Source organism: Phyllobates terribilis, unplaced genomic scaffold (assembly GCF_046119375.1).
Source record: "Phyllobates terribilis strain yellow unplaced genomic scaffold, ASM4611937v1 Scaffold_4__5_contigs__length_816908805, whole genome shotgun sequence".
Lineage (NCBI taxonomy): Eukaryota > Metazoa > Chordata > Amphibia > Anura > Dendrobatidae > Phyllobates > Phyllobates terribilis.
This window is the reverse complement of record NW_027362764.1, coordinates 705,464,748-705,477,286: the sequence shown is the minus strand read 5'-3', so window position 1 is coordinate 705,477,286 and position 12,539 is coordinate 705,464,748.

Sequence of the window (12,539 nt, the reverse complement as noted above, 5' to 3'; positions counted from 1 at the left end):
GCAGCCGGGAATCTTATTTCACAGTCCCTGGTAGAGAAATACCGCATCCCCACCAAACCTCTGGCTGTACCCTTGTCTGTTGCTGCCGTGGATGGGGGGCTCTTACCACGCCCCATCCAACTCATCACCGAATCCATTACTCTGCAGGTGGGAATGCTGCATTCTGAAAGTATCTCCTTCCATGTTCTGCCTGGACTCTCTCACGCCCTCTTGCTAGGCCTACCTTGGCTCCAGAGACATGCACCCGTTCTTGACTGGCAGACCGGAGAAGTCCTTCGCTGGGGACAGGGCTGCCATAAGACCTGTCTGGTTCCCGTTCATCCCGTCCGTCCTTCTCCTACCCCAGCTAATCTACCTGGACTTCCGATTCCTTATTGGTCTTATGCTAATGTCTTTAATAAAAAGGAGGCAGAGACACTACCCCCTCATAGACCATACGACTGCCCTATCGACCTGTTACCTGGTACTTCTCCTCCCCGTGGGCGTATTTATCCATTATCCGCTGCTGAGACCCGGTCGATGTCCGAATATATTGAGGAGAATCTGGCCAGGGGATTCATCCGGAAATCTACCTCCCCGGCGGGAGCAGGCTTCTTTTTCGTCAAAAAGAAGGACGGCTCTCTCCGTCCCTGTATAGACTATAGAGGCCTTAACCAGATCACGGTGAAGAATAAGTACCCCCTTCCGCTCATTCCGGAGTTATTTGATCGTCTGAGGGGGGCTAGAATCTTCACCAAACTGGACCTCCGTGGGGCGTCCAACCTGGTTCGTATCCGTCAGGGGGATGAATGGAAGACGGCATTCAACACCCGGGACGGCCACTATGAATATCTGGTAATGCCCTTTGGCCTCTGTAACGCTCCTGCCGTCTTTCAAGAGTTGGTCAATGACATCTTCCGGGACCTTCTCTACTCCTGCGTAGTGGTGTACCTGGACGACATCTTGGTCTTCTCTCCGGATCTCCAGACTCACCGGAGGGATGTTCGTCAGGTCCTGCTCAGGCTCAGGCAGAACCATCTCTACGCTAAATATGAGAAGTGCCTCTTTGAGCAGACCTCGCTTCCGTTTCTGGGCTACATTATCTCTCAGACCGGCCTACAAATGGCCCCGACCAGAGGGGTTGAAGGCTATTCAACGGTTCCTGGGCTTCGCCAACTATTACCGCCTCTTCATCCCGCACTTCTCTTCCCGGACTGCCCCAATTTCCGCGCTCACCCGTAAGGGTACTAATCCCAAAGAGTGGCCGCCCGAAGCAGAGGAGGCCTTTCTTTCCCTAAAACAGGCCTTCTCTTCCGCCCCGGTGCTGCATCGCCCGGACGGCAACAAGCAGTTCTTCCTGGAAGTTGACGCCTCCTCCTCTGGAGCCGGAGCGGTACTTACTCAAAAATCATCTTCCGGGAGAATGGTAAGTTGTGGCTTTTTCTCCAAACTCTTCTCCTCTTCTGAGCGCAACTATTCCATAGGAGACCGAGAGTTATTGGCCATCAAGCTGGCGTTGGAGGAGTGGCGTTACCTACTCGAGGGGGCTCTTCATCCGGTAATAATTTACACTGACCACAAGAACTTGGCTTACCTCCAGCATGCCCAGAGACTTAACCCGCGCCAAGCCCGGTGGTCCTTGTTTTTTGCTCGCTTTGATTTTGTTCTTCATTTTCGCCCGGCTGACAAAAACGTCAAAGCAGACGCCTTGTCCCGATCCTTTCTGGTGTCCTATCTCGAGGAAGAACCTAAACATATCATCGATCCCGCCAGAGTAATGCAGATGGCTCCCGTGAGTCTAAATCGTCTCCCTCCCGGTAAGACGTTTGTTTCACTACCTGATCGGGAGAAGATCCTACACTGGGGCCATTCGTCTAAACTAGCTGGCCACGCCGGTCAGAAAAAGACCCTCCAGCTTATTGCCCGGCACTATTGGTGGCCTACCCTGCACAAGGACATAATAGACTTTATTTCTGCCTGTGTGTCCTGCGCCCGCAACAAAGTCCCGAGACATCTGCCAGCCGGACGCCTCCTTCCGCTTCCTGTACCTGCTGCCCCCTGGCAGCATATAGCAATGGACTTTATAACTGATCTCCCCGTCTCTGCCGGTTGTACGGTCATTTGGGTGGTCGCTGACCGCTTTTCCAAGATGGCTCACTTTATTCCCCTGCCAGGCCTTCCGTCTGCACCCGAGCTGGCTAAAGACTTTATCCGCCACATCTTCCGTCTTCATGGCCTGCCCCTCCACATCGTGTCGGATCGTGGGGTACAGTTCACCTCACGTTTCTGGAGAGCCACTTGTAAACTACTAGACGTCACCCTGGACTTCTCTTCCGCTTACCACCCACAGTCCAATGGTCAAGTGGAGCGGATCAATCAGAACCTGACCAGTTACCTCCGGCACTTCGTTAATGCCCACCATTCTGACTGGGTGGATCTCCTACCATGGGCCGAGTTCTCTTATAATAATCACGAGAGCGAATCCTCCTCCAAATCCCCGTTTTTTGTAGTCTTTGGTCAGCATCCTCGGATTCCTTTTCCTGTCTCCACCTCTGTGGACAACCCGGCTGCGGAATCTCTCGTTAGCAAATTTTCCTCCATATGGGAGAGTACCCGGTCCGCACTCCTTCTGTCATCCGAGCGTATGAAAAGACACGCTGACAAAAAACGCCTGGATCCTCCACAATTTCGTCCAGGAGATAAAGTCTGGCTCTCATCTAAATATGTTCGACTCAAGATACCTTCTTACAAGTTAGGGCCTCGGTTCATCGGTCCTCTGGAGGTCATCAGTCAGATCAACCCGGTGGCCTATAAATTGAAACTCCCGGCCAACTTACGGATCCCTAACTCCTTCCATGTATCTCTCCTCAAACCCGTGGTGCTTAACTCTTTTTCCAAGTCTACAGGTACGCCTCCTGCTTCGGTTTCTGCTGAGGACGAGTTTGAGGTAGAGAACATTCTTGCCACCAAAAGGGTAAGAGGAAAGACCTTTTTTCTGGTAGATTGGAAGGGGTTTGGTCCTGAGGAGAGAACGTGGGAGCCCCGGGAGAACATCCATGCCCCTCTCATCCTAGCTAAATTTCTATCTGGCCTAAAAAAGGGGGGGCCTAAAGGGGGGGTACTGTAGTGCCGGCGTCCCTGCCCTCTGCTAGGCAGGGACGCTGTTCCCCTCACCGCTCTGCTCCGTGCCCGGCGTCCCTCTCCCGCTCTGCTGGCAGCGCGCGCTCCTTCCCGGCCACTGTGCCGTCCTAAGGAGTCCCCGGCCAATGGCCGGAGGACTTTACCATATATAAGGCACCTCCTCCAAAATGGAGGTGCCCGAGCAATGTTGTTGCACTGTTCTACTCTGCTTCAGCCCTCAGGTCCCGTTGCCAGTTACCTGCCAGTTACCTGCCTGATTCCTGCCAGAGTCCTGCCAGTTTGCTGTCTGTTTCCTGCCTGTTATTCCTGCTACCTGCTTGCCAGCCTGAGGTCCGACGGTCTGCCTTACAACTCCGGTCAGTCTGTCTAAGGACCAACTTGCCCGCTCACCTGGGAGCGCTTCTCCGCTACCTGCCTGCTTGCCTGCCCGGAGGCTCCGCCGTCACGTGCTGTGACCACCAGCTATTCCAGAGACTCTTGCCCGCTCACCTGGGAGCGCTTCTCCGCTACCTGCCTGCTTGCCTGCCCGGAGGCTCCGCCGTCACGTGCTGTGACCACCAGCCATTCCAGAGACTCTTGCCCGCTCACCTGGGAGCGCTTCTCCGCTACCTGCCTGCTTGCCTGCCCGGAGGCTCCACCGTCACGTGCTGTGACCACCAGCTATTCCAGAGACTCTTGCCCGCTCACCTGGGAGCGCTTCTCCGCTACCTGCCTGCTTGCCTACCTGGAGGTTCAGCCATCACAGGTCGTACCTACCCTTTACCTAGAGTCTGCCCCGGTCACTTGCCGTGACCTCCAGCCCGTTCACCCAGAGACTGTCCCGGTCACTTGCCGTGATCCCCAGCCCGTTCTTCCAGAGACTGTCCTGGTCACCTGCTGTGACTGCTTGCCTGGTCGCCACCCGCTCCCTTACAAGGACCGCCCCCTTGTATAGTAGCTCAGAGGTTCCGCCTCCCAGACCCGTTACAGCCGTGAAGCGATCAGCTGTAAGCTAACCGGCTTGTAACCGGCTTCCGGTCAGCTGATTTACAAGCCGGTCACGTGACAGTCAGCTGATCGCTTCACGGCAGATGCTGGAAGCCGCGGGACCGGAGCGGACGCCTCTCCCATCCATCGGATAGGTGAGTATCCATAGTTCTTTTCTTTTAAAGCAGTGTATGTACTGCAGCCAGAAGCTGTCTGTACATACACTGCTAGGGGGACACTCACACACACGACACATAGACACAGACAGGACACACAGACACATACATTACATTACATACATACACATACAGACACATACATTACATTACATACAGGTGTCAATGCTCCTCACACTTCATTTTCTCCTGCACCTCCTTAAAAAAAACGCAGGAAAAAACGCAGTGTGTGAATGGAGGTGCTTTTTTTACCTGCATAAAAAAACGCAGGTAAAAAAAGCAGGAAATACGCGAGCGTAAAAAAACGCAGGGAAATACGCAATGTGTGAACGCAGCCTAAGAAGATCCATCTTGTGCAAGCTTAGATAGGTCCACCAGTGTCTTCTCTGCCATTATCTTGAAGTCATTGGGTTGCTGGTCTTCCTCTTTGCCTTGTTCCTTCCAGGCTGAATTACAGACAGAATTCAAATGACTGATAACACCTTTATATGCAGTAGATAGCACAAGACACACCATTCACAATAGGTGATGTCATGGGTCACCTCCTTCCCCTCCTTAAAAATGACCAATAATTTGCCCAGATCAGAACATGATCAAAAAATATGTCTGAGTCCGTCCATGTAAGAAGTGTTATATTTTATTTTATAAAAAAAAATTACCATATTTGGCAGACTATAAGACGCACTGGACCATAAGACGTACCCCAAATTGTGGTGAGAAAAATAGGAAAAAATGTGTGCTTACTCCTGTTCAGTTGTTGTGATGCCATTTCCCTGGTTATGAATTTAAAGTGCATGAAGTTGTGATCATGCAAGACCTTAATTTTAACCAAAATGATTTTGAATACAGGCATGGTCATTTAATTAAAGAAAACTGACTGCCAGAAGTTTTGCATCTACTATTTATTGATCACAACATAGTGAGTAATTCATTGCTTACAATACTATAACTTAGTATTTTGTAGCATAACTTCTTGCTTTAATTACTGCACTGCACCGACGGGGCATTGAAGCCACTAGGGTATTCAAGACATCTTGAGGGATCTTGCTCCATTCCATTTGCAAATCTGTAAACAATTCATCTTTATTGCTATGGGTACGGGCCCCAACTCGTCGCCCTAAGTCATCCCAAAGGTGCTCTATAGGGTGTAAATCAGGTGATTGGCTTGGCCATTGCAACAGGCGAGCATTTTTCTTTGCTAACAAATTTTTTACTAAATTGGAGGTGTGCTTAGGATCATTGTCTTGCTGGAATTTCTATCCCCTGACTACTTTGGGTTTACCATGTGGCAGCATTACATTCTCCAGTATATCCTTGTACATGGTAGGATTCATATTTCCATCAATTCTATGTAGGCGGCCAATGGCAGATGCAGAAAAGCAGCCCCAAACCATGACATTGCCACCACCATGTTTCACTGTAGGTGTTTGGTACCTTACATCATTATGTTTTCTAATTGGGTGGTATATATAGTGCTTGCCATCACTACCAAACAGATAGAACTTGGATTTATCCGACCACAACAACTCAGACCAATCTGTCTCTGTCCATTGGCTGTGTTCTTTGTTCTTTTGGCAAACTTCCGGTTCTTTGCAGAGATGAAAAGCTTCTTGACTGGATCTTGTGCATTCAGCCCTACTGCTCTTAGCCGTCGCACCACAGTTTGGAGACTCACTTTGACCCCATATTCTTCGTTCATTTCGTGCAAAATCTGTACAGCATTTTTATGGACATCAGATACTGACTTTTCTTAATAATGTGATCAACTCTGGAGGAAGTTTCCCGTGGTCGTCCACTTCTAGGTTTGTCAGCTGTTCCATAACCTTCTTATTCTTTCTTTAATATACGTGACACTTGACTCTGAGAACAGATGAATTCCATATCTACCTCATGTTGGCTTTTGCCTGACTTCACTCTCAGAATAATAAGCTTCCTGACATCTGATGATAACTGTGGCTTTGTCTTTGCCATGTTTTAACCTAAAAACACACCTAAAAAAATTTGACTACCCATGACAAAATATGCAAAACATTTGGCCCAGCAAATGTTGAAAACTATGTCAAACACAATTTTCGTCCTTATAACTGACAACCATTTGCTTTGGTTTACTAAAATCACCAGGAAAATGGCATCACAACAACCAGACAGAAGTAATCACACTTTTCAAAAAAAAAATTCAAAGCTTTTGGTTGCTACTGTAAATCTGTGCATGCGCCGCCTCCAGCGGCCATTTTCCTGAAACCCACCACCGGGAAATCAATGGATAGAGAGGAGACTACACTCCTGCCTCACCACTGACATTTTTTGAAGCCCGGGGCACGCAGCCTTGCACAACTGGGACACCCCCTCCTGCTAGCCTGGGGCCCGCAGCATCGCCCCATTCCTGCCACCGCCGGCTTCCTGCAGCAGTGACCCTGACTCCTGTGACCCCACTCCACCGCTCCCACCCGGTAAGCTACATTCGGACTATAAGACGTACCCACATTTTCCTCCCAAATTTTTTGGGAAAAATGTGCGTCTTATAGTCCGAACAATACATTATATACACTACTCAAAAAAATAAAGGGAAAACTCAAATAACACATCCTAGATCAGAATGAATGAAATATTCTCATTGAATACTTTGTTCTGTACAAAGTTGTATGTGCTGACAACAAAATCACACAAAAATCATCAATGGAAATCAAATTTATTAACCAATGGAGGCCTGGATTTGGAGTCACCCCCAAAATTAAAGTGGTAAAACACACTACAGGCTGATCCAACTTTGAAGTAATGTCTTTAGAACAAGTCAAAATGAGGCTCAGTATTGTGTGTGGCCTCCACGTGCCTGTATGACCTCCCTACAATGCCTGGGCGTGCTCCTGATGAGGTTGCGGATGGTCTCCTGTGGGATCTCCTCCCAGACCTGGACTAAAGCATCCGCCAACTCCTTGACAGTCTGTGGTGCAATGTGACGTTGGTGGATGGAGCGAGACATGTGTTAGAACTCTCCTGTAGGTTTTTTTCTAGTTTGCTGGTCACATGACCTTTTTTGCCTATTTAATCCGGCTCCGCCCTCCTGGCCTTGCTGGACTTCATTGTAATTACTACTCTTGAGCTAGCTTGGTGCTCTGTTACCTTTTTCTGTTGGTTTTGCTAGGTCTTCTGACCTCTATGTTCTATGTTGTGTGTTAGTCTTTTACTGCTACAATTTCTGCTAGGAGATGTCCAACTTTATCCCAGTCCCTAGTTCTTGTAGGGATCCCTTCCTTGCATCTATAGGTCTTCGTACAGACTAGCTGAGGACTTTAGCGGGTCTGATCGCAGGATCAGGTTCCCCGTTACATCGTAGGGATCCAGTTTAGTTCTACTGTAGGGACAGATCTCCTGTCTTTCCTTAGTGCTTGTAGCAGATCATAACAGTAAGTCCAGCCCAAAAAAGAAAAAAATTTCTCTAAGGAAAGACCTCCAGTTTCCATCATGGTCTCGGTTCAAGATTTGGCTCAACGCTTGCAGGGACTCTCTCTGGAGGTGGCCGAGCTCCAACAACACGTGAGTAGCTGTTCTGGAGCACATTTTGTGGAGCCAAAGGTACGTCTGCCTGATCTATTTTTTGGTGAACAACAAGATTTTTTTTCATTTAAAAATGCTTGTTTATTGTATTTTCGTTTAATACCCAGATCCTCTGGTGATGAATCACAGCGCATAGGGTTCATAATGTCACTTTTGCGCAAAGATTCTCAGGGATGGGCCTTTTCTCTCCAACCTAGTGATCCGTGCTTTAGATCAGTGGATAGTTTTTTTTCTGCTTTGGGTTTGTTGTACGATGATCCTGATCGTGTCTCATCTGCTGAGTCTGAATTGAGACGTCTGAGGCAGGGATCAGGTAATGTGGAAAAATATTGTTCTCACTTCCGTCGGTGGTCTGCCCAGGTGGGGTGGAACGATTCAGCTTTGAAAAGTTTGTTTCTTGCAGGGCTAGGTGAAAGGGTTAAGGATTTGCTGATTGCTTATCCCACACCTGGAAACTTGCAGGAGGCAATGCAATTAGCTATACGGGTAGACAGGAGACTGCGTGCAAGGGTTAATGAGAGTAAATCCTCTGCCATGTCAGCTCCGAGTTTTGAGAGGGTCTATGCTGACAAAGGAGAGCCGATGGAGATTGGGGCGATGTCACCCCGCTCTTAGGAAAAAGACCGCAGGCTTTCTGGAGGTTTGTGCTTTTATTGCGGAAATTCTGGTCATTTTATTAAGAACTGTGTGCTTCGTATGAACAAAGGAAAAAAAATGGTCAGTCATGCACGTATAGCCTGTTTAAATACTAAGGGAGTATTCCTATCTGCTACTACCGCTGCTCAGGAAGAATTAATTGAATTTCGGGTATTTGTGGATTGTGGTTCTACTCTGAATGTGATTGATGGGGGATTCTTGGAAAAACTTAAATTAAAACCTAAACCTTTGTCATCCCCTATTGCTGTGGTTTCTGTTGATGGCTCTCCCCTGAAGAGTGTTACTCACAAGGTCTGTGAATTTCCCCTCACTATTAATGGTATTCATCAAGAGAATTTGGATTTGGTAGTATTAAATAATTTGCCTTCTCCAGTAATTTTGGGGTTGCCCTGGTTAAAATTGCACAATCCTGTACTGGATTGGTCTACCAATGAAATTAAGTCCTGGAGCCCTAAATGTTATGACAAGTGTTGTAACGGACGTATTGCTGCGGTGGAAAAAGGGGAATTACCTGTACCTATTCAGGATTTTTGGAGAGTTTTTTCTGAGGAGGAGTCACAAATTTTGCCTCCCCATAGAGACTATGATTGTACCATTGAATTTGTCCCTGGAGCGACTCTTCCTAAAAGTCGTTTATTTAATCTTACTATTCCTGAGAGAAAGGCTTTGGAGGAATACATACAGACAAGCTTGGCCGCCGGTCACATTAGGCCTTCCAAGTCTCCTGTGGCTGTTGGATTTTTTTTTGTAAAAAAAAAAGATGGCGGTTTACGTCCTTGTCTGGACTTTCGTGAGATTAATAAAATTACTGTACGCAATCCTTACCCACTGCCATTGATTCCTGATTTGTTTAACCAGTTAGTGGGGGCCAAGTGGTTCTCTAAAATTGATCTCCGGGGGGCATACAATTTGTTGCGCATGAAGGAGGGTGATGAATGGAAAACTGCTTTTAACACTCCTGTGGGTCATTTTGAGAATCTGGTTATGCCTTTTGGTCTTACCAATGCTCCAGCATTTTTTCAGAATCTTATTAATGACATCCTTAGACCTTTGATCGGCAAAAATGTGGTTGCGTATTTGGATGACATTCTGATTTATTCGCCTGATCTGGAGTCTCATTGGCGGAGCGTACGTGAGGTTTTACAGTTATTAATGGACAATTCGCTTTTTGCTAAGCTAGAGAAATGTGAGTTCGCGGTACAGAGAATTAGTTTTTTGGGTTACATTATCTCCAGTGAAGGTTTTGAGATGGACTCGGTTAAAGTTCAAGCTGTGCAGGAATGGCCTAGGCCTATTGGTTTGAAATCGATACAGAGGTTTTTGGGTTTCGCCAATTATTATAGAAAATTCATAAAAATTTTTTCTATTATTGTCAAACCGCTGACCGATCTCACCAGGAAAGGTGCTAATACGGTTCAGTGGACTACTGAGGCCATTGAAGCGTTTGTGTTTCTAAAGGAGAGGTTCAGCTCTGCCCCCATCCTTATGCAGCCTGATGTGACTAAGCCGTTTTTGGTTGAGGTTGATGCTTCTTCTGTGGGGGTCGGTGCGGTGTTGTCTCAGGAAAACAAGGATGGAGTACATCCCTGTGCCTTTTTTTCAAAAAAATTTTCTGAGACTGAACTTAATTACGATATTGGTAATCGGGAATTGCTGGCGATTAAACTCGCATTTGAACACTGGCGTCATCTCTTGGAAGGTGCTGAATTTCCCATTCAGGTTTTCACTGATCATAAAAATCTGATCTATCTTGATGCTGCCAAGCGCTTGAATGCCCGTCAGGCTAGGTGGGCACTTTTTTTCTTGCGGTTTAATTTTTCCGTTACTTACATCCCGGGTACCAAGAATGTTAAAGCGGATGCTTTATCTCGCAGCTTTTCTCCCATGGTCGGTGCTGAGGAGGAGGAGGAGAGCATTTTACAAGAAGGTGTTGTGATTGCTGCTTTGGACTCCGTTTTGGAGGATGAGATTCTTAAAGCTCAGGAGAATGCCCCATCTAACACTCCCCATGGGAGGTTGTTTGTGCCTAGGACCTTTAGGAGAGATTTGTTTGTTGAGTGTCATGAGTCTCGGTTGGCAGGTCATCCAGGAATTTCTGAGACCAAGAGACTTGTGGGTCGCAGTTTTTGGTGGCCTGGATGGCAGAAGGAAGTCATTAAGTGGGTGCGTCAATGTACGGTGTGTGCTAGATCTAAGTCTTCACATACTCCTGCTGCGGGGTTGCTTTGCCCTCTGGAGGTTCCTAGTGCACCTTGGACACATCTGGCTATGGACTTTATTACTGACCTTCCCCCCTCTGAAGGTTTCACGGTCATCTGGGTGGTCGTGGACCGTTTTAGCAAGATGTGTCACTTGGTTCCCTTCATCAAACTGCCTTGCACTAAGACACTCGCTAAGGCCTTTGTCAAGGAAATTGTCAGACTACATGGCGTTCCTACTGACATTGTTTCTGATAGGGGACCTCAGTTCGTGGCTCATTTTTGGCGTGCCTTTTGTGACAGGTTGGGAGTTCATTTGTCGTTTTCATCCGGATATCATCCTGAGTCTAATGGCCAGACAGAAAGAAAGAACCAGGATGTTGAACAGTTCTTGCGTTGCTTTGTGGCAGACAATCAAGAGGGGTGGTCTGAGTTTCTGCCACTTGCTGAATTTGCTCTTAACAACCATACATCCTCTTCTGCTGGGTGTTCGCCTTTTTTTTGCTGTTCTGGGAGACATCCGTCTTTTGGGTCATTCTCCAAATTGGTATCGGCTGTGCCTGAGGAGGAGAGTTTTTCCGGTGATTTGGAGAGAGTTTGGACGGATGTGCGTGGTAATCTTCAGGAGGCTAACAAAAAATCTAAGAGGTACTTTGATAGGAAACTGCAAGAGGTTTCATTTGCTATTGGTGACATGGTTTGGTTGTCCTCTAAGAATCTGCGATTGAGGATTCCTTCTAAAAAATTGGGTCCCAAATTTGTAGGGCCCTTTAAGGTGCTTCAGATAGTTAACCAATCTGCTGTTAGGTTGGAGGTTGCTACCTCCTGGAAGATTAATCCAGTGTTTCATGTTTCTCTGTTGAAAAGAGCTGATGTGTGGGTTGGTGACGCCTCTGCCACTGTTCCTCCGGTGGTGGAGGACGGGGAATATGAAATTTCCCGCATCCTAAATTCTAGACGGTATAGAGGGAGTTTGCAGTATCTCGTCGCTTGGAAGGGTTTCGGACCCGAGGATAACTCATGGGTGAGGGCGGATGATGTTTCTGCTTCCAGACTTGTCAGAGCGTTTCACAGGAGGTTTCCTGATAAGCCCGGGCCTAGGGGATCCGGAGGATCCTCTTAGAAGAGGGGGTACTGTTAGAACTCTCCTGTTGTTTTTTTTCTAGTTTGCTGGTCACATGACCTTTTTTGCCTATTTAATCCGGCTCTGCCCTCCTGGCCTTGCTGGACTTCATTGTAATTACTACTCTTGAGCTAGCTTGCTGCTCTGTTACCTTTTTCTGTTGGTTTTGCTAGGTCTTCTGACCTCTATGTTCTATGTTGTGTGTTTGTCTTTTACTGCTACAATTTCTGCTAGGAGGTGTCCAACTTTATCCCAGTCCCTAGTTCTTGTAGAGATCACTTCCTTGCATCTATAGGTCTTCGTACAGACTAGCTGAGGACTTTAGCGGGTCTGATAGCAGGATCAGGTTTCCCGTTACATCGTAGGGATCCAGTTTAGTTCTACTGTAGGGACAGATCTCCTGTCTTTCCTTAGTGCTTGTAGCAGATCATAACAACATGATGTCCCTGTTGTACTTAATCGGATTCAGGTCTGGGGAACGGGCGGGCCAGTCCAGAGCTTCAATGGCTTCATCTTGCAGGAACTGCTGACACACTCCAGCCACATGAGGTCTGGCATTGTCCTGCATTAATAGGAACCCAGGGCCAACCGCACCAGCATATGGTCTCACAAGGGGTCTGAGGATCTCATCTTGGTACCTAATGGCTGTCAGGCTACTTCTGGCGAGCACATGGAGGGCTGCGCGTCCCTCCAAAGAAATGCCACCCCACTCCATTACTGACCCACTGCCAAACTGGTCATGCT